The sequence below is a fragment of the Chrysemys picta genome, chromosome 6 (assembly GCF_011386835.1).
Source record: "Chrysemys picta bellii isolate R12L10 chromosome 6, ASM1138683v2, whole genome shotgun sequence".
NCBI classification, from domain to species: domain Eukaryota; kingdom Metazoa; phylum Chordata; order Testudines; family Emydidae; genus Chrysemys; species Chrysemys picta.
In genome coordinates, this window is record NC_088796.1 from 37,498,491 (window position 1) to 37,521,681 (window position 23,191).

General features: G+C 40.0%; 1 protein-coding gene and 1 pseudogene across 3 annotated transcripts in view; both read right to left on the reverse strand.

Annotated features, from left to right (window-relative positions):
- The window catches only part of PDE4D (phosphodiesterase 4D), a 1,097,801-nt gene that overhangs the window by 728,359 nt on the left and 346,251 nt on the right, over window positions 1–23,191 (reverse strand). The gene's annotated exons all lie outside the window — the stretch shown is intronic.
- Window positions 17,713–18,815, reverse strand: LOC101953393 (ubiquitin-conjugating enzyme E2 Q2-like; annotated as a pseudogene).

Here is a 23,191-nt window from a genome sequence, read left to right on the forward strand (position 1 = left end):
ATTATTTAAATTGACATAGGTATTTTACAATTAATAATTTAATTTTCTGTATGCTACCCAAATAAATATTTTAAGATGCAGCCTTAGTTTGTTTTACTTTGGTATCTCGCTAAATAAAATCTGGGAAAAAAATTTTAAATAAGCAATTGTGAAATACAGTTTCAGTCCATCTGAAACTATTTGCAAATTTGACAGTTTTGCCAAATGATTTTAGCCAAAAAAGATAAATTTTCAGGCTAAATTCAGAAGGGGACATTGGTACCATTCACAAAACAGCCAGAGGAATAGGATGTTGCTGTTCTTCTTTATAATGTTTCACCCAGTAGTTAGGACACTCAGCTGGGATGTGGGAGAATCTGATTCAATTCTCCCCTCTGTCTGATGTGGAGCAGGGATTTAAATTCTGCACTCTGATACTTCCCAAGAAAGTGTCCTAACCACTGGCCTCTGGGGTGTTCTGAGGTATCTGACTCTCAATCTCTTCTTTTGAAACTGTTCCAGATCATATGAAACATCTGAATAGTCTTTGGAGCAGGGACTGGAATCCAGCAAGTTCTGAATTAATATTTTATGTAATATCTCCAGCTTCTGAACTATACATTATTTATTTTATGTAGAAAAAAGGCTGCTTCTTTGTATCTCTGAATTATTTCATATTATAATTTTCAAGTTAACCTAAACTATGTACAACTTTGACAGTAAATGATCCTTGGTATGCTCAGTATTTTGATTTAGTAGTTACTTCAGCCCTGTAGTGATCGTGTGGAGACCTTCTTTCTTCAACACACCCTCTCTTTTTCTGTCTCCCAAGCAGCTACTCCTATGGACTTTCCTTCCTTGTTCCTGGAGACCCTGAGTGTTGTCCAGTAATATCCAGCCCTACCTCATCTTTCCTTAGGCCTTTTGGGGGGAGGGGGGTCAGGGTCAGGCGGAAGAGAGAGAAAGAAAGTGAGCTTAGAGCTAACGCTCAGTTTGGCCATGACCAAATAGGATCTCTGCATCCTGTCATACACACAAGTATAGTACATTTACACCTCCCCACCATAGCAAACCTCTAGCCTCTCTCTATAGCACTGTATCACCCCTGCAGAAGTATATTGTTGAATGAACTTGAGATAAAAATCAGTCAAAATAATAAAACTAACAACTTCTAAGACTGTACATGCAATATGTAAAAATGAAGAAAAAAATCTCATTTACATTGCATGGAACAGATCTAGATGCTATGACTAGCCTATTAGTCTTCTGAAGTTAATTAACAGCATTGTAAACAAATACAAATTCCACATAATTTGGAAGATTTAAGGTTGTTTTCTAACTTTCATCTAATGAATGAATAGACATTTGCAGAATTCTGTAAAATTTTCATTATAGAACCAGAGCTCAAATCAAATTAAAAGAAAACCTGGGCTATATTTTGAATAAACTTGGACTAAGAAATGGTTCCCCCTGGAAACTATTCAAGTCTGTGGTTTTGGTTTGGTTTTGTTTTCAATTTTTAAATTCATTTAAAAACAAAACTGAAAGCAAAACACAAGAAATAAGGTCACTTGTGAATCAAAACCACAAAGTTTTACAACATTCCTACACACTGAAACCATCAAGCTTCACAAAGTGTATGTCTACACTGAAATCAGAGATGTGACTGCAGCACACATAGACATACCCAAGCCAGCTTTGATCTAACTAGCTTGAGTAATAATGGTAGTGAAGCTGCAGCAACACGGGATAGCAGCTCAGATATATATCCAGGATTCGGGATGGGGGGGCGAGAAAGAATGGGGTAGTACAGCCTAAGGCTACATCTACACTACAGGGGGGAGTCAATTTAAGATACGCAAATTCAGCTACGTGAATAGCGTAGCTGAATTCGACATATCGCAGCCGACTTACCCCGCTGTGAGGACGGCGGCAAAATCGACCTCTGCGGCTTCCCGTCGACGGCGCTTACTCCCACCTCCGCTGGTGGAGTAAGAGCGTCGATTCGGGGATCGATTGTCACGTCCCGACGGGACTTGATAAATCGATCCCCGAGAGGTAGATTTCTACCCGCCGATTCAGGCGGGTAGTGTAGACCCAGCCTAAGACACTGCGGCTTTGCTGCTATTGTTATTCAAACTAGGTAGATCACAGCTATCTTGGATATGTCTACATGTGCGGCAGTTACACTTTTGATATCCATAAGTCATACTGCATGGTTCTTAATACATAATTCTTTTGGGAAAGTTATGTGGTAGGTTTCATTGAGTCAGAGCAATTAAGAGTACTAATGAAATTAAGAGTAATAGTGAAAGGGTTTAACACTTTCCTTTACCCTTTTTGAAATTATTAAAGGGATAAAATAACTAAGAGCAAGTAAAATGTTTATTGCAGAAGAAAATGAATGAGGGTACTTCTATTACATTTTAAATGTACAAAAGTACAAGAAGATTTTTCTAAGAATAGAAAGTATTTAAATGAATCTACACTCTTGGGGTCCAATCCATCTGTCACAGAAATAAACAGAAGTCCTTCCATAGATATTTAATAGGATTTGGATCTGTCCCTTGATATGTAAAATCTTAATACAGTGCCCATCACTGAAAATATACCATGGAGGGCATTGAATACATGTACCATGAGCTGTATCCAGTCTACTCAGAAGCTTTGCCTTACCTACAAATGCTTTACAAAAAGCACCATGAAATAGACAATCACTATGCTCTCAAATGAACTCACACAGGAAAATGATAAAAGCCAAAAACAGCATATAACCTGTGGGTGACCCCTTTTCACAAAGCAATGATTCTATATCTGATCTCTCAGTCCTCATCGTCAAAGGAAACCTGCACAACACCTTCAAAAGATGAGCCTGGGAGCTTAAATTTATAACTTTGCTAGGCACTAAAAATCATGGACTGAATAGAGACACTGGATGTATGGCTTATTACAACAATCTATAATCCATTAACGCTCCCCCCCCCCAGCTGCTTTTCCCCCCATCTTCTTAATACCCCTTCATTCATAGGGAGGAAATGGTTCACTTCACCTTGAATGGTCCCTTGAAATATGTATTAACTACTTACGCTAAACAATCTGAAGAAGGGCTCTGTGTGATCTTGAAAGCTTGCCTCTCTCACCAACAGAAGTTGGTCCAATAAAAGATATTACCTCACCCACTTTGTCTCTGTAATATACAGTGACACGTTTGCCAGGGCTGAACATAATGCTTCTTTAAAGAACTTGCACTAGAAAATGCTTTTCATGTAAGAAAAATTCCTTTTTTCTAGTCCTGTCTCATTAATAAAAATATACTACCAAATTTCTCCATCCACATTGAACTTCTGTGTTCAGTAAGGAATGTCTGTCTTTTGTATACCCAACTTTAAACTTTTCTCCTCATCTTAAAGTGTGATGTCATGAAAATGGACATGTGTTAAAAAATACAGTAATCATTTCCTGTAGGAAGTTATTTGGAATTGAAAACTAATTGTTCCATTCTGAAGTAGAGACCTTTTAAACACCAGCATACCTCTCCAGTCAAGTGAAAGCAAAAGTAGATATTTCTACCTGCACATTTCATAATAGCTCATATTGTGGAAGGAATGTAAACCTCTTAGTTCCATCATCCAACATAACTATGACTTTCATGGACTATTTGACAATGTACTTTCACAATAAAAGCCTTGTTCTCCATAGTTTATGATGAGACCACAGACTTATCAGAATGAGGCTTGAGAGGCCACTTCAAATACAGAAGTCTTTTAGACAGTGCATTAAATCTAACATAATTCTGTAATCAAATAAAAAAATCACTGTATGCTTATATTGTCTATGGTCATTAGAATAAAATAGAAGATACTAAAGCAAATAATTCTTGCAATATAGATTCCAAATTGATTTTCCTAATATGCAACTAGCAATGTAGCTACATCAGCCTCTGAGTAGATCAGGCCTGAGTTTAATAATCAGACTGCACTTGGTGGAGACAGGGTTCTATGACCTTTCATAGAACTTCACCCAAAAACTCTCTGGCAATAAAACCAGTGAAATAAAGTTTGTCACTTGATGACTTTGTGTGTAGACACAGTAGAACATAAGAACAAACTATTGGCTGATTATACTCTAAGGGTAAGAAACAATGTCTAGTAGCTTTTGAAGACATTGTTCTCTCATCACCTGAGATTGGGTGTCTGTGGAATTGAGACTTCATATACAGAAAGGAACTTGAGAACTTGTCACCGAGAAAAGAAAAATTTGGGTGCACATATTGAAGAGCAAAACTACAGTAAGCAGTTTCATTTGATTATCAGAGTCTACAGTTAAAAAAAATCCTTTTTTGACTGTAATAATTTCTCAAACATTTTGAAAAATTCTGTTGGTAATGGTAGAAGAGGGACAAAGGGAAGCATTATAAAGGGCCTGATTCTGCATAGTAATGAGAATCCTCACCTCAAACTGACTACAATAATGCTGATAGCATTCAGCAATTCACTTAATTTAGCCCAAAATGGATAAATCCCATAACCACAGAATCACATAAACCAGCTGTGAAATTAAATAATATACAGATAAAAAGTGCTATATAAGAACTAAGTATTATTATTAGAGCTGAGAGAATGATTTTTCAGTGTGGTGGCTGAACAAAAGGAGTTTAAAAAAAATATTTTGGATTGACCTGAAATGGAATTTCTTTTTCCTCACTGAAATGAAAAACCAAAATAATGTTGGTTTGGGTCAAACAAAATGTTTTGTCTGACATGAAATTAATATCTTTTCACTTTGTTTTATTTTCAGGGATTCTGTTTGTTTCTTTAAATAGAGCTAGCTAAATTTCTAAATAAAATGTTTTAACTTTAAAAAAAGATTTTTTTTTTGGCGAAAACTATTTTTGCAAATTTGGATTGAATTCACAAATATTTTTTGTTGACCTGAAATTGCATTTTTTTTTTTTTTTGGTGAATAAACTGGCCACATTTTTTTCTCAGTTCTAATTATTATTAAAAGTAGCTAAGACTCACAGGTACTATTATACATGTCCAAGCTTCTGGTTTTTACTCCCTGAAAAGCAAATGCAGACCAAAATTACTATTCTTCATAAATTTTCATGAATTTTAAAAAATAAATCATTTTCCAAAATTGCACACTATACAATCCAGTTTTACAATTTCCTATAAATATGATATAAATCTTACTAAGACAACATTTTGTTGGTAATATATGGAGATTTATAGTTTCTACTTGTGGATCAAAATCGAATAAAACTCAGGATTTAGTGAAAATGAATTATGCTGAATCTTTGAGAGTAAGCAACAGTGATCAGTTCTATCCTCCATATGAAATTTAATTCTATCCTTCTATGAAATTTAAAATTGGAGCATTTTAACTGTGTTTACCTGAAAATTTCCTTTCTTCATTCTAAGGTCCTCAAATCTTTTAAAATGGGTGTTTCACCTGCTTGCAGTTTAAGGCAGAACGAGACCTGTCAGTCATTGGCAGCAGGGGAATGGACCTGTGAAGTTCTCTGTAGTTGAGACAACTACAGGACAAATAGCCAAGATGATTTCATTCTACTATCCTAAAATACACATTGTGTTAACTATACTGTAAAGGAAAAGTATGACAGTTTCTCCTGCTGCAGAGCGTGGGGATTAATTTTCCCAAATGAAATAAACCTGAATCTTTGTATGCCAATTTCCAACTCTATTCTGGATGATCCAGGGTTGGCAGGTATGTGGCCCTTTTTACTCAAAGAAACAATTTTCAAGCAAGTATCGATAAATGTTCCTATTCATTTTGCTGAGATCAATTTTTGCAATGAGATTTTCACAGCAGTGTGCCTCTAGGGTGATATGGCAGGGCAGAGTGAAACCCCTTGAATGCCCTGCTAAAATGCTGGCTAAGCCCTGCTTTCAGGCAGAGATGCCAGGGGCAGAGGCTCAAAGCAGCCAGCAGGGAGACCAGCTGTGGGCCCTAAGAAGGGCTGGCTCACTGCAATAGACTGAGCTAAGCAGCGACAGCTGGGCTGAAGGCTGGGCGGGCTATAGAGGCCCTGGACAAAACAGTTGAGAGGCTAGCCTGGGAGGGGACAGGAGGCTCCAGCTCTGTCTCCGTCTCCTCACCACAGGAAGGGAGCCTTAAGGGCCAAGAGACCCTGGAATCGGTTAGAAAGGGGATAACTGTTGGGGGATAAAGGGGACTGCACAGTGGCACTGTAAAATAAAGCACAAGGGTGAAACACCAGAAGAAGGCGTGAGAACTCTTATTTTACCAGCCTAAGCACAGGGTGAGAAGGCAGAAACCTGTGCAGACCCTGTGACAGGTGGGAAGAAGGATAATCCTTTACATATCGACATCCCAAAACGAGGTATGTTAGGAATCCTAGATCATCCATTGGGCACTGAAGCATGAAAAAGTCTTTAGCCAATGCCATTTGTGACAGAAGACTATGACCAATATGTAGAATTTGGTAAATTTATGTATTGATGGCCACATGGCAAGCTAGCAGATCTTGTTACAGGACATATGACTTTTCTGGAGATTATTAGTGCTCCTAAAATTTACCCTAATGGATCGGAGATATGACCCATGGGGATTCACTTAAAATATTACTATTAGGACCAGAATGAGGTTCCAAGATCATGCTTTGTAACTTTATGGAGCTGGAATCAGGCTAGATGCTCCTAAAGAAGCATTAAATGTCAGGGTTTATACAAACTTCCTACTCATGAACATTCTGAGAACATCAAAGTACAAAGACTTGATCTTGTGGCTTGGACACTCATACACTCACAACAGAGTCATCCTGGAGGAATTAAAGGCTATGTTTCACTTGTTTGAAGTGGCAGTTGAACCAGAGATTTTGCTTCAGCCAGGTATTCATTAAGTTCTTTCTAGGATCCATGACAGCAATAATCACTTGATCAAAGTATTCATTTTGAACATGTCTGTTGCTGTATGGAGGATGGGTTTTTGCAACAACATATTTCTTCTGTGAGACACTGACATAGGAAGGTCCAATCCTAGGTTAATCTGGCCTAAGGACCATAGCAGCTTCATCCCAAAACAAACAGTATCTCACTGGTATTCTCTCCTTGCTAACTTTTGTATGCCCCAAAGAAACAATGGAATAGGTGAGAAGGAATATAGCAGAGACCTTGCCCTACTGTGCAAGAGATAATTCAAACTTTGTATCTTAACTCCTGACATATGGAGAATTCACAAAGTATTTTATTGCTGTTTACAGGTGCAAGGAGATCAATTGCCAGTTCATTTAATTGACTTTCAATGATATAGTATAGTTCTGCGTGCAGATTCCACTTTGCTTAATCCAGCTTTTGTCTCTCTCAGAGAAGCAACTAACCTGGGGTTCAAGTATGGGTTTCCCAGAGGCTCTATCCATTTGTACTGTATGAAGTCCATATGGGTCAGATAAACCTATGTTTCCCCACAGCTTGGGATAGGAGTAGAGATCCTCTAGGAGGTCTATTATATAGATGGCAACAGTGGGAGGGACTGGACCCAAAGGTCCCTTATTCCACTTCTCCAGTATTGGCAATTTCTACCCTGTTTGTTGTGCCCTCTTTCTGAGACTCAACCGGAGTAGGTGGCTGAGTTATACTGTAAGAGATGTGGTTACTGGTGTGGGATCTAGGCACAATCTTCCTTCGGGCAACAGTTGCCTAATGGAGATGCTTGCCCCCAAAGTCAGTTATTCCAATCCTGCTTGCCTCTTTTCCTGCCCAGAAAGAAAGGCCCGTGCAACCATGCCTGGTCTAGGCTGGAGTGGGAGGGACTTCCTTTGCCCTAATCGAAGGCTGAGCTCTCCAACAAAACATTCAAGGGTGGGAAAGGGGACAAAGACCCTTCCTTTTTCCTCTCGCTTTTCTCAGCTTAGCTCTTTCCCTGCAGCCTGAGGGAGCACAAGCCACTGAAAATGCCTGAGGGCATGTCTACACTGCAATTAAAAACCTGCAGCTGGCCAGTGGCAGCTGACTCAGGCTCCTGGGGCTAGGGCTAAGGGGCCGTTTAATTGTGGTGTAGACATTCTGGCTAGGGCTGGAGCCTGGGCTTTGGGAATCCATGAGGCAGGAGGATTCCAGATCCTGTGCTCCAGGCTGAGCCTGAACATTTACACTGCAATTAAAGAGCCATTTAGCCCGAGTCCCGTGAGCCCGAGTCAGCTGACCCAGGCCAGCCAGGAGTGTTTAATTGCAGTGTAGAGTCCCCAGAAGGGAAAGCAGAGCTCAGAGGACAATCTCCCCCAAAAAAGGCAAGTGGAGCCCTAGGACACAGATAAAAATTAGATGGAGACATGGAGCCACTGTTACTTTAATTTTTAGGTTATGACTATAGCATTTCCCTCAGAAAAAAAAACTCTACAGCAAGGAGGTGTGGCTGAGCCAGGCATATAAAACTGGAGGGAACTTCAAAAGGCGTGGTATTCTCTTGCTACCAGTGACTGACAAGTTTGGTTCTGCCACCAACCTATAAGCAGAATAAAGTACCCATTGTAGTGGATCTGTGGACATTGTTCTTTAGGTTGTAAAGAATGGGGTTTGTCTGCTATCCTTTCCTCACACCTTTCCCACATCCCAGAACCAGGATGTAAAGCCATCTGCACAAAAGTCCTGTGTTTCTGCACATGTTTCAGACCTGCCCTTTCTTGCCTCTCCACTCATATATGCACTTGTCACATAGCAAAAAATCTCCGAAATAGGCTTGTTCTCACAGGTTTCCCCACCAGCTGCTGCCTCCAGGATCTCTCCCCTGAAGGAGGTTTCAGAGTGCAGAAAAGAAACCTACCTAAGTTGATGACAATCAAAATTAACTTGCTTGAGAAATTCCAGTAGGATTCAGGGGGTAGGAACTGGAGGGGCAACAAGTACACAGAGAGTGGATGTTCCATCAGATCTGACCCTTCCAGCTTATGGAAGGTCAGCTGAAAGGTGAAAAAAACACCAGAGAGCTGCACTATTGCCTCATGTTAACTTATTTACAAGAAGTACATCTATTCCTTGAACTGGTACCTCGACTAACATTTAAACATGACTACACTGAAACCTATTTTAAATTGTTCTGTTTCTATTAGAGTTGAAGAATTATTAGAGAATACAGTTTCCATTATGAAATAAATTAAATAATTATTGTAATAAATTTTGAAAAGAGGTCAGAAGGAATAAGGTACTGTCTGTTAAATATAAATTGTTCCAGTTTACTTTTACTTGATTAAGATGAACATGTGACACTGAAATATCACATTCCTATATCTAACAAAGTAGGAAACCAACACCCACATGCAATGAAATGAATGTTCCTCAAATAAACATATTGTGCAAATATAAATACCCTCATTTTAAGTCAATATTTATTCTTACAATTTCATACATCATAAAACTTAGCTCTTTGTAGTCATAGAGCATTTCAAATCACATAACTAAGTAATCTGAAGATGTAAAACTGAAGCAATCACTGGAAGGAAAATTAAAATTAAAAGTAGGATGCTATAGTCACTTATATAAATTCAATTTTGAAATATATATGAATTTGTTTAAATTACTTTATGGACAATTCATAATGGACATTAGTCCAACAATATTTATTAAGTTCAGAAAAGTATTTGTATCTTTCATGGATACAGAGTACCCCAATCATTACAATATCTAGGTGCCAATAACACTTAGAATTTAGTAGTAAACAAAGCAATAAACAGCTGCCAGACAAGTAAATGACAAATCTCCTAAACATTATTGCTGTTATACAGGCTATCACCACATTCTGAAAAGCTGTTTTTGTTGGTATGTCAAGTTTGAAAATACCATAGCCCTCACTTGTCTTGGGTTGCATGGAGGTTCTTAGAGCATAAATAAGGTGAATAACTGATCAAAAGAATTTATGCCTGCATCTGTAATTTTCAATCCATGCATCTGAAGAAGTGGGTTTTTTTTTACCCATGAAAGGTTATGCCCAAATAAATCTGTTAGTCTTTAAGATGCCACCAGACTCCTCGTTGATTTTGTGGATACAGACTAACATGGCTACCCCTCTGATACTTGATCAAAAGAGAAGTTTCAAACTGAGCAAAAGATCAAAGGTGTGACTTGGGATGAAAAGAATGTTGCATTCAGTTAGAGCTATCAATCAGTTTTTTGCCAAGATTTGTGAAGTGATAATGATTTTTTCCAGGACCTAGAGCTGTAGCCACAGAAACCTTGGGTCTCATTAGCTACGCTAGAAGGGGGTGATGAGGTATCTCATACCACTAGTTCACTAGTGACAATAGTAGAATGGAACTCATTCCTTCTCTTCCTGGAGAAGATAGCCTCTAGGTCACCAAAAGACAAGCCTGAGATGGAGATAGAGAAGTAGCTATTCTGTGCCTTCCTAAAGATTCTAGGCTGGACTCTTTAGTGCAAATACAGCTGCTTTACACCACTCCACCAGCAGAGTCTGGCAGCGAAGCCAGTATATCTAGCTTCAGGGGGAGCATTCCAATGTCAGGAAGATCCTCCACTGGTATATAAGTATCTACACCACTCTTCTCCCTGTTGCCAACGTACGATCTATTTGTTAGAGGAAAGAGGTGTCACCTGATAACCTCATGCTGCAGTGATCCACGGCTGCTATTCTAGTTCCTTGAGCTCACAGGTTACTCTGTTTTACATTGGAAGACTAGCCGTTGGCTCATAGGAGTGCGAAGGTGAGCTTTGCATCACCTTTGTGCAGATACAGTGACACAGATTGAGCAGTTTCCTGCAATATCCTTCAAAGACATTATTGTATTAAGTTTTATGTAACCAGGATTGTACATAATCTATGTACGATCTATTTGCACTAAAGAATCCAGCCTTTGGAGGGAGGGGGGATATATAGCACAGATGTGAAACCTGGGAATTCAAAAGACTATACTGAAAATGTGTCAGACAGCTATGGACTTTGGAGACCCTAAGTGTTAAGTGGCACTCCTGGGGAATCCTGAGGAAGATGTTAATGCAAATTCCCCAGCTCAGGTTATACAAAAACCTTTTTGAAGCTATGTCCTGAGGAGGTGGTCATCATCTGCTGATTACTTACCACAGAAGGCCAAGGTCAAAGGCCTGAGCTGTATAAATAAATGGCTGATGTGCTCAGCTTTTGTTCTGGTTCTAAGACAGATGTGAACTTGTAATCACAGGGAAAATCCAGTCCTAGGCTGGAGTTGGGAGTGACTTCTGGTAGACTTTTTAGCACGTGTAGAAACTTATTTTTTTATATGTTTTCACAGTAATGCTCTTACCTTAAGAACGAATATTCTCACTTACTGGGATCTGTGTGGTAACTTAAAACTGTGGGCAATAGACATAGCTCTTGGAGGGAAAGCAAAGCAGAGACTGTGGCATTTTTAGGCAGTCTGGCTTGCTGGGGATATTATGGTGTATGACAGGGAGCACTGTATGATGTGCAGCATTAAAATCCCCAGTCAGAAGGGAGTGAGATCCTGGTCTCTGCCCATGAGAGGTGACATCTGGGAGTCAGAAACTTATAGTAATAGTGGGTGTCCTTGGTGAACCACTGAGGGGGAAATACAGGTGCAATTACCCTGAAATGATGACAATATGCACACACATAAATTATACTGTGTACTTTTTGGTCATTTAGCCCTCAGAGTATAAAGGGAAATCTGGCCTGAAATGACCCAGAGCTCTAAACACCTGGGCAACACCCTGTCCAGAAATCTCTTACTGTAAAAAGGGCTGGTTCTAGAGTCTAATAGAAGATAAATTACTGGGTCTGTGAGAACAGGAATCCAGAACACAAAGTTTTGGAACAGTGGTAAGCAAATGAATACTCTGAGTCAAATGGTTTTCCTATTACTAACATAAAACCATTTAACTCACCAAATGGAGCAGGTATTCCAGTTATTTGCAAAAAACCTGTATTTATTTCACATTCCTTTATTTGCCTTCAATATGATTGACTGGTAAATAGAGTAGATTTAGAAGAGATGTTTGTAATAAAATTGCAAAACAAATCAGACCTCTTTTATATTACAATAATCGTACAAATACCTGTAGCCCTTTAGATTGTGGTTTACAAGGCTGCAGAAATACTATGTAGAGACATGGCAACTAGCCCCAATGGTAAACTGAAAAGTTGTATATGTAAGATGTATCCTGGTGTTTACTTACTACATCATCAGCTCCATCATACACCTTTCTGAAGTCACAAATTTCAAATAGAAAAACTGGAGATGAAAATACCACATGGTGAAGTTCAGCTCAGTAATATTTTACACTTACATATCATGCCTTTCATTCAATTATCTCTGAACACTTTAACAGAGGTTAGTAATTGCTGTATTTCTATCCATATTTTTACACGACCACATTCGGGCACAGATAGGTTAATTGACATGTCCAAGGCCACACAGTGAGCAAGTGGCAAAGTCAGGAAAAGATCCCAGGTCACCAGACTTCTAGTTCCCAACTAACTACTACTCCTTTAGCCTTCCTGTGTACATGAATTCAAGATGACCTTCAAATTTTAAAATACAGGGGACAATTCTCCATTTAAGAAGAGCTGACACAATGATTCTGATGTACTGTTCTATGTAATGAAATATCGTTGGGTTTCTTGAAAAAAATAGTGTACTATAATGAATTATTCTTAAAGAATTGCAGTGGTAATTATAAAGAGACACTGCATTAAAATTATGTTTATAAACAATATTTCCTTTTCTGTGTTCTCCTTTTAGTTGATCCCCTCCTAACCAACTCCCCCAAGCCTCCCTTAGTTCCCCTCCTCCCCCCCCCAAAAAATACATGGAACTAACACGCCATTTTCACTATCACATTGTTCACTTGCATGTGTGTTCTACCCCTTTCCCCACCCAGTGTCTGTCTTGTCTGTTTAGATTGTAAACTCTTTGTGGCAGGAACTGTCTGCTACTCTCTTTGTAAAGGGTCTAGCACAATGGGGCCCCATTCTTGTTTTGGCCTTAGACACTGCTGTAATAAATATAATTAATAAAAATAACAGTAACATATTATAAACACACTGCATTTTGAAACACCTAATTCCCTTTGCCATTTATGCTTTCTTGGGGGCTGGGGGGAAGTTGTTTTTAATTTTTCATTTCCCTCAATTTGGATATTAAAACTACACTGGTCTGTTTGATTTTGGTTTTAACAAATTCACTTTCTTGTTCTCATGTTCAATGTTTTGTAGGTAAATCTTAAAACACTACAGAGGAAATTTTACAAATGTTTTCACTGAGTGGGTTTAAAAAATCATGACCAAGTTTTCAAATTGCACTCCAGTACATTTTATAAAAACTCTTATACACAATCTAAATTTTGAGTCAACACTATTTAACTGTATCCCTTTAATACAATATGGTATGATACCCATTTCTATATAGAAACTATAAACAGGTTGTGTCCTATTTTCTGATTTTATTATAATTTTTTAAAAAATTAGATACATCCATCATACTAGCCAGTATGTCCATAGGGAATCTATCCATCCATGAAGCATTTTTAAAGAGAAGTTCTTCTGAAAAATAGCTTAAATTATCTAGTAGTACTAAAAACACAAATTAAAACAAAGGTCACCAAAAATGAAATGATGTACTCCTAAAGACTTAACTTATTTTCAAAAAATTTTGTGCAAAATACAAATTATACAGAAATACTATTGCTACAGGTACTTGTTTGTTTATAATGCAAACAGCAACACTTGGGATTTAAGTTGAAAGTGAAAACCTATCAAAGCTCTAGAACCTGATCTTTCTGAAAATTCTTTAATATCTTTAAACGTTTAAATAGAATTTGTTACAGTCCATTTTGTTTTTACATTCAATAGTTACTTGTTTTCAATCAGAATATTTTATTTTGTGTATTCATCTATGCTGTCAACAAATACCAGTTAGCTAAACTTCCTTACACCACTTTACTGCCTTACTTCGGAAAAATAGATGCATCTGAAGCATTTGTTTCTTAGAACACAAGATGGAAATAACCACTATAAACCCTTGAATTATACAGTAGCATTGTTTAGTCAAAACAATATTATTAACACAATGTTCATGGAGAATTTTAAGCTCCTACACATTTCTCTATTCTGAATAAGGATTAGTTACTAAAAACTCCAAAATGATATAAAAAGAAGGAAAAAAGCAATAGCAGCAGTTTTTCTTGGCTTCTCAACCTCTCACTAACTGATTAGTTGAGTACTACATACATGAAACACTGAGAATGTGTTTAGATCGGTCACAATATGGGAAAATGCTGAATACTCATGCCATCATTTTGTGATTCACACCAGTTACACTTCTTTACTTGTTTCAAGTAAAACATCAACATTCATTCTTGAAAACTAAAATCCTAAAGCGTATAGTGAATGTTTTTATCTATTGAAATTCTGTAATGGTTATTCAAATGGTTATTAAAATAGAAAATAGTTCATTCTTATACATTATTATTTGTTCTCTTAAATCTCTCAGTGTTAAAATCAATGTAATAATTATGGACAAGCACAAGCTCACATAAGGGATACAAATATTTAACTGTCACTTGAAACAAAAGATATTAAAGACAGACTAAGTAAAAATACAATTCTAAATTGTAGTTGTTGAAATTATTTTTATGTACTATTTATAAAATGGAGACTAGGGCTACTGTTGTGCAGAAACAGAGTAACTGAGTGCAAGAGACTATGTATATGTCTCACAGTTTACCAGAGAGGTACAATCATATCATGCACAAGGTCACATGCTGTAGAGCTCTAGTATGCACAAAGTAATTCTCTGGTATTTATTCACAAAGCATACCACACTGTAAGATTCTGACCATTCAAATTAGGAAAAAAAAAAACCCTTATCAATATTTAACTGCAGTTCAATGTACTATTAAGTAAGTTTCTCTCCCTACAAGCCCTTTATTCACAATGTCCACCTAATATTCAGATTCAAAGGTGTGGTTTTTCCAACTAAAGGAAGTGGTTCCACTTGCTGCAAATGAAGAATCATAAATTGAACTACATCCTGCCATCAGTTTTATAGCAAAACTACCCATTGATTGTAACAGAGAGTTCAGTTTAAAAACTGGTATCACTCTATAGCCCATAAGCTGCAAAGTAGGCACCATTTAGCTGCACACAGCAAAATAAAATATAGCTCACTTAATAGGGGACAATAGACTAATATATGATGGACTCCTCCCTCTGGCTAAAAAATCATTAGTCCATTTCTCCATCGAACCCATTAATCCTAGCAAGTCTCTAACCCTGGATCTGTTACACTGCTCACCTTCACACAAAACGGTTATTATTGGAACCTTATGTTGACAGCACAGGTTTCATCCTTCCCTCCCCTTCTCAGTGCCAACATTTTATACTCCTAAGATATCACTGTAATGAAAGCAGCAGTGCATCTTTTATATTCTCGTTAATGAGGAGCGAGTAGCAGGGAGAATGGGAAAGGGGTCCCTTCCCGCTAAGCTAGGCGTTCTGCGGTGGGTGGGTGATGTGTTCATTCATTACATAGGTTCATAGCACGTTTCTGGGGAAGATGATTATTCATTTTGCTCTCAAACTTTCCCAAGTCAACCACGTGTTTGGTGGTGGGTTGCTTTGGGTGGAGGTGGAGGGGTGTAAAAGTCTTTCCCTGTTTGTATGATAAAGAGACGCAAGTTCTTCCTCGGTTCCTCTTGGCCATTCAACTCTCTCAGGACTCAGCTACTAAGTAAGTGGCCCCCAATTCCAAGGTGCCTGGGCACAGCACACACCTCTCCCCCGCAGCTATGCCCTCATTACCGCCCCCCTCGCCTGTGTCCTGCTGCCCCCAGTAGCCCTCTTCTCCAAAGCCCTCACTAGTCTCGCCTCTGCCCTGGTGCCTCCCCGCCCCCTCCCCTCACGTCTGTCCTGCCGTCCCCTACCCAATGCCCCACCTAACCCTCCCATGCTCCCCTTCCTGTCATCCTGCTCCTTCACTATACCCCCTGCCCTGCTACCCCCTCCCCCACTCGCCACTGCCCTGCTACCCCCCCCCCCCCCCCCCCGCAGCAACGGCCCTTCCTGTCAAACAGCCCCGGGGGCACAGAAGGGGGCACAGAAGGGGTGGGGGGTGGGCGAAGATGGCGGGAACCCCTGACAGGCACCCCAATGCAGCCAGCCCCCCACAGCCAGGAGGGGGAACGGGGAAGCGGCGATGGAGGGAGAGCGGGAGCTCTCCGCCCGCAGGCAGCGCGCCCCAGCCCCTTCCTACCGTCGGAGTCCCTGGAAGGACGAGGGCCAGGACATCCGGGATTTCTTCAAGCCGGGCCGGTGGCCGGTCTCCACGGCGTACGACGCGCGGTCCATGGCTCGGCAGTTCAGGTAGCGCTCCGTGTCCGAGTAGCCGCGGTGCCTCACCCGGCTGCCGCTGCCGGCCAAGTAGCGGCCTCGGGAGGCTGGCGGCGGCGGCGGCGGCGGCTGGGGGCACAGGGGCGGCGGCGGCGGCGGCTGCCGGAGCTGGTGCTGCTCGTGCCGCCACAGATGTTTGGGGGCTTTCAGGCTCCCCCCGCCGCCGGCCCTGTCGCCGCTGTTGGCCAGCGCGGATAAGCAGCTGCCGCCGTCCTCTGCCTCCATGCTCGCTCCTTCGCCTCGGGCGGGCCGGCAGGGGCACCTCCGCGCTGCAGGCGGCTGCTGCTGCTTCCCGAGCAGCAGGGAGCTGCTCAGCAGCCCTTTCCGCAGGCTGCCGCCTCCCCTTCAGCAGCGCCGCGGGGAAACCGCGCTGAAAAGTTGGACAGCTCCTGCCTCACTTCACTCCGCGAGGAGCAACTGCCGCAGGGACCGAAAGCTGCTGCCCCCACCCCGCAAAAACACCCCGGGTCACTCAGGGAGATTATGATGAAGCCTCGTGGCTTTAAGCACCGAGAGCCGGGCTGGAGCGCTGGGGAGAACAAAGCGCAGAACAGACTGGAGCACGCTCTACAGCTAGATCAATCTGTGAGACTGAAGCTGGCAGAGGAGAATACACTACTAACGGCCCAGCCCAGGCAGAGGGATGGACTAGATATGACCTAAGACGAGTTTCTATTGCTAATTTCTCTGATTCTTCTCATCCTTTAAAAGCTCCTTGGAGATTTTCTCTTGCTTCTTGAAGCCAAGCGAAGTAAGCATGCAATTAGGTAGCATGTTGCTGCTTGTCTGCCTTCTATTTCTCTCCCACTAGGGCTGACAATGGAAAGTGACTTCAGGTAGCAAAGTAGCACAGAGTGGATGTCGCTGCTAAATTGACTTTGGGTAAAAATGGAACCGTAGGCTTTTAACTCCTTCGCTTCTCGCCATTATATTATATTTTAATCGTTTCCATATCAGGCTCAGAAGTCCTCTGCTCCCACTTTGAATCTTCCCCTCGTCTTTCTTCTTCCCCGATGATTAAGCTCTCTCTTCTCTCTGAGAGTAATCCTGGCTGTGAATCAACGCGAGGAAGGTTTAATTATAGCGATGCTGTGCCTGCTGCTGGAGTGAAGGCTGAATCAAGCTTTTCCATTATAAACCACGAGTTTCAGGAGTTTGTAACTGCCTGTAGAAAAATCACTCCGCTGAAATTTACAATACAGTAGCTTCAGCTCAAGACAGCATTTTTTCACATACAGTTATTTTAAAATTTCAGTATGATACGTTTTGCAGTCTTATACACTACATAAGAACAGCCATACTTATGGCACTGAATAAAAAAATGATAAAATTAATTTGTGGAGGCTTTCATCTTTAATGAGAAGTTGAGCAAAAAGTATTCTCTACACCTTATTTTTCTTGAAGATCACTATGTAACAGGCTGTCCGGATCAACTTTTAGAAATTTAATGTGCCACTCGTACAGGCTGTCATTTACAAGTTCCACTGAATAAATCCTTGTTTTATAACTCTGTGATCTGTATATATCCCTGAGCTCTTTCATAAGTCGATCTGAAACCTGGACTGACCCAGACACTTCACCATTTAGGTGGTCTTGTCTTTAATTCTTTCTAATTTTTTCTAAAATTGCAAGTTTCTCTTTTTCAATGCCTTCATGCTCAGATTTCTTTCCATCAACAGGTTCTTCTTTCTTCATGTCATAGTGATCTAGGTCTTCAATGTCTTCACTCATATCTTCTTCCTCCTCCTCCTCCTCCTGACATTACTTCTTCCGTCATTGCATTCTGTCCTGTTGGTAATGGCTGATTTAACATCTCAACATCTGGATGCTGAAGAAGGTTGTATAATCTGCAGATGTCACATATCAATTGCTTCAGTTGTTGAAGAAGCAGAGTATTGCTCTTCTTAATATCTTATAATCGCTCTAACACTGAAATCAGATTTGGGTCATCTGATTCTATAAACCATATTGGTGATGAAGGGGGATAAGTTTCCGTGACATTGCAGTGGATGGTGATCGGCAGTGGCGGCTGCGGGCTGCTCCCTGGCAGTGGTGGCAGTAGCACAAACTGGCAGTGCAGCTCATCCAGCTTCCAGGAGATGATGCAGAAGTACTCGTGGTCCTTGTTGAAGGTGAACTCAAGGAGCTTCAGCTCAGCCTTGAACCTTGACACTGACATCCTGGCCTCATCTCTGGGCCCAGGCCTGCGCCACCTCGCCTCGTAAGTGATTATGCCTTTTTGTTAGTATATTAGACACATAGACTGGGCAGACTTATTTTAATTTTTCTTGCCTGGCCATTTCCATGTTAGACACAGAAAAGGTAGTAAGTCTGTTGAACATTCAGTAGACATATAGAGCGTTCTGCTTTTGAGAGTTGTAACTGACAATGATTAACTGAAAATATATTCCTTTTTCCATTTTCCCAGAATTTACTGCAGCCATCCCAGAAGAGACTGAAACCTCCTTGGTGAAGTGAGCCTTGAATATGAGAAATGTTGCCTTAGACATACCGATCCATTAGTATGTGCATAAGCATCTTAGAGTTCTCTTAATCAATCACAGCTAAATGCACAGTGATCCATAAAATAAAACATAACATTTTCAACTCATGAGGAAAATGCCATTTTTAATTAGTTAGGATTCTTAACCTTTCCCATCTCTTTTTAAAAACTTGTGCATGCCTAAAAAAAAGAACTATGTAGAAAAATGGACAGAATCCAAGGTCTGGATGAAAACAAGAGAGCTAAAATGCAAATTTTCTGAATGCGTTTTCATCTGTCTTTGTTTACCACAAGACCAGGGTGAAAATATCTTTAGAAGAATTTGTTCAGCTGAAGCACTTCAGCTGTTAATAGTGTGGCAGATAAACTGGTGTATTCTTTTCGTATTTCTTCAGAATGGCACTAACATCAAATGAAATAGTGAAGGTAAGTAATTTGCTTTTGTTTTTTTCTGATTGAGTGCATGGAAACTGGAATATTTTTATCATGCAGAAATACTGGGAATATTATCGTTTGTGTCTCCATTTCCTGACATGATGATAATGGGCAGCCCACAAAACTACTGCACTTTTTCCTTTTGTGTAAATATAAAGAGTATAATGAAAATTCAGTTGTAATAGAAACAATTCCAAATTGAGTTAGAAACATAACTGTAAGTATTAAACCGATAACTAGTATATGATAATCAAAAGAGGGAACATTTATTTAGCGATTTAATCCAGTAAATAACAATATCTACCCATCCCACATATAAAAGAAGATTCTTTATTCCATTCAAGTTACATTACATTAAAGCAAATCTCCAATGCCATTTAAGAAACTATACAGTATTTTCCAGGTGACCATTCAGTTTTACTTGAGTAGAGCCAGCCAAAACTCAAGATTTCCATTTCAGCAGAAATGTCAAAATGTGGAAATTTGGATTCAGTCTGATTTTGACAGAAAATATATATATATATATATATATATATTTTAAATTTCACACAAACCAGAAATCTCTCCCTCTCCCCCTTCAAATACTTTTGGAAACAGCACCAGCACATGGTGCATAGTACCCATGAAACTGACAACTATATCAGTTTCACTAAGCAGCTTCCTGGGCTTCCAGGGTCTCCCGCAGTCCCACCATGCAGATTGTTCTGGAGCCAGAGACCCCAGGGCTTCCAGACTGCCAGCTGACCTGGGAGTCTGGAAGCCCTGAGCCCTTGGTCCCTGAATCTGAGGCAGTCTGCCTGGTATGAATGCCTCATAGCCACAGACCCTGGAAGCTTATTTCAGGACCTCCAGGCTCCCAACATTACATGCCAGGGAGTCTGGCAGCCCAAAAAGCCCCAGCTTGAGCCAGGAGTCTCATGGCTTCTAGGTTTCCTGCTATGGAGCTGGGAGCCTAGATTCTGGAATGCTAGGCATAGAGGGGCTTCCCCAGGGTCCAACAACTTGGCATCCATATGGTGGGGCTGCCCCAGAGATGCTTGAAGCCCAGCTACCCAGGCAGAGTTCCCTTGGAATCCTGCCTGAAAGTTGATGAAAATTCATCAAACCCAACTTGCTTTCGCAAGATATTTCCAATGAACTAGTAATTGCTGACAAAACTCTGTTTTGTCAGTACATTTTCCTCAGCTTTACTCAATCTTTTAAAGTCAAATGAGTTTGTGTTTGAAGTAAAATCAAGATACAGTGGACAAACTCACTGAGCTAATTGTTCATATCAAAATTTTTATCATGTCTGACTCATGAAGCACGAGCACATTCCTGCTGCTGGTAATGGAAAAATAATTCAGTAGATAATCATTATATAAATCAATTGAAAATATGAATTATTAAAGAGAATAAAGCAAGTGCTTTAAAAGCGCAGAGGTCTGATTAAATATAAAAGACATAGCTAGATGTAGAAACTACAAATCATAGCAAGAGAAAACAGTATTACAAGAACATGCTCACTAATATAAGTTTCACGTAATCCACTTGCAGAATGAATTTACATTAATCATAAAGTTATTTTCCATTGCAAACACAAGTACTTTGTGAGATAGGCTAAGGGTAATGTGTCAATTTCAATATACATTCTAAAACGCTATATAATTGTAGAGAGAAAATTAACAATCAATAGGCTTTTTGTTGAATAGCCTATCTAATTATGGGATGTTCTTAATCATTTGATTCTGCTAAAATTAGTTAACATTATAGTTGTAAAAACTATAAGTAATCTAAAACTATTCTTATTCAAGTTTGAAATTGACCACTGATCAGATTGGTTTGCTTTTTGCAACATATAGGCAAAGATTTTTGTTCATTAGCTATGTAGGGCACCCATTGTAGGAGAGGATGCTGATAAACAAAATATATTTCCTAGTTTACACAGATATAATGGTAATTTTATTAGCACCCACTGCAGTGCATCCCACAATGGTGAATAATAAAACTACTGAATTTATTCTTCTATCTACATATGCTAGACATTTCTTGCATCTTGTTAGCTGTTTCCCTGGTTTGAGCTCTGGTTAATCTAAAGAGCTGCTTTCTTCCAAACCAGTCTTGTACAAATACCAAACTCAACTTTTAGTATAAAAGTTAGATTCATTTAAATATGTATTACATAGCTGACAATTACATTTTGAAAATCTGAATCACTCAGAAGCAAAAGGCAGAGCTAATAATTCCCTATGAGCTAACAGCTCATACAAATTAATTATTTAATTCCAGCCTGTTACATATGTTCATACTTTACTCTCTCTGTATGCTAAAGGAGTGTTTCTTTGAATACACAAAAAATTCTCTGTTGTGTGTTTTTCCTATTCATTTGGATGAATAAGGTTTGCAGGACTAGGCCCCAAGTGCCATAATGTACAGTTTGTGTTTATTTCTGAGTAATTCAGCATTTGGGGCCCAGTTTTACAAACCTTATTTATCATACTCCAGCCCTGAATGTGACTCATCCCACTGTGGCCACACAAAAGAGTTGTCAGCCTCCCTCTCTGTTAAGGTGTGAGGAAGAGTTCTGGAGTTCTCTACCTTCCCTCAAATAACTGGGCAAAGTGCAACAGAGCTTTCGCTTCACCTCCCCTAACACACCAGCGGAGCTGAGCTGACACGAGGAAAGAGGTAATTGCACTCTGTAAAGGGGTGGCACAGATTACTTATTTCTAGGAGCATGGAAGGATTAGTGACCTGAGTCACAAAATTCCTTCCACATGCTCCTAGACAACCACAGCTCCATGCAGCCCATAGTCAGGGCTAGGAGGATAGGTGCAATCTAGCCAACAAGAAGTCCTAGGATCATCACTAGCCCTACATAGCCACACAAAGAAGTAAGGGGGAGTAAGGCACCCCTCATACTCCCTTATATGGGCTACCCATACTGTGAGTTGCAGCATGGGAGAGGAAGCCAGATCTGCAGAGCCTCTACTTTCCTTAACCAGTGCAGGTGAGTGGCACTGGAGTGGGAGGGGTTAAGACTGAGCACAGCCAAGGCTGAGCTCCCCACTTCTTCTCCGCCCCCCACACTCCGCTGCAGTATAGCTACCTCTGCTGGCACACTATGTGATGTACACTTTGCCAGGGATAGGCCCAACAGAATTTACTTCCTGCAGAAGCAAGGGGAAGACCAGGAGGCAGGTTGGTCTGTCACAAACTACTTCACAGGCAGCTCCTGGGATAGTACAACTATATGGTGCCTCTTGCTCAGAGAAAATTGCAAAATGACAGTCTAGCCCCATGTGAACAAGAACTACTGGACTCTTCTCCAGTTTATTCATTGAATTATTGTTCTGCCCACTTAAAATGGAAGACTGTGTGTACTAGTCTCACAATATTGCAGTAATGTTACAATTGTGTGAACCTTGTTGATTTCAGCTCACAGAGTTTCATGGAGCACTTCCTTCACATTTGAGTCACACCAGACTGCACCCCCTGAATTTTAGTTTGAGTTTCATGTTCAAAGAAATAAAAAAATTCAAAGTGAAACACATTCAAAGCTACTGTTTCACTCACATTTCAATGGAAAATCATAAATTGTCCTAGATTCACATTAGTGAAACTTTCAACAAAAGAAGGCTGAGTTTTTATTTTTTAACGAAATGCCCAAACCAGGTGTGTTTTGCATGATTTCACATTTCAGCACTAACATCTTGAATAAACTAGTAAACTCATCAGCATTATTAAAATGCAGTATAGACAAAATAATTATGAGGAAGTAGTTTGCGTAGGGAAGATATTGCTCCCCCCAAATAAGCAACGTGTATGACTGCACAAGAGACAGTTTCTCTTCTAACACTGCAAGTTATGGCCTGCATATGCTATTTTGCCAATACGTCTTTATATCATACTCCA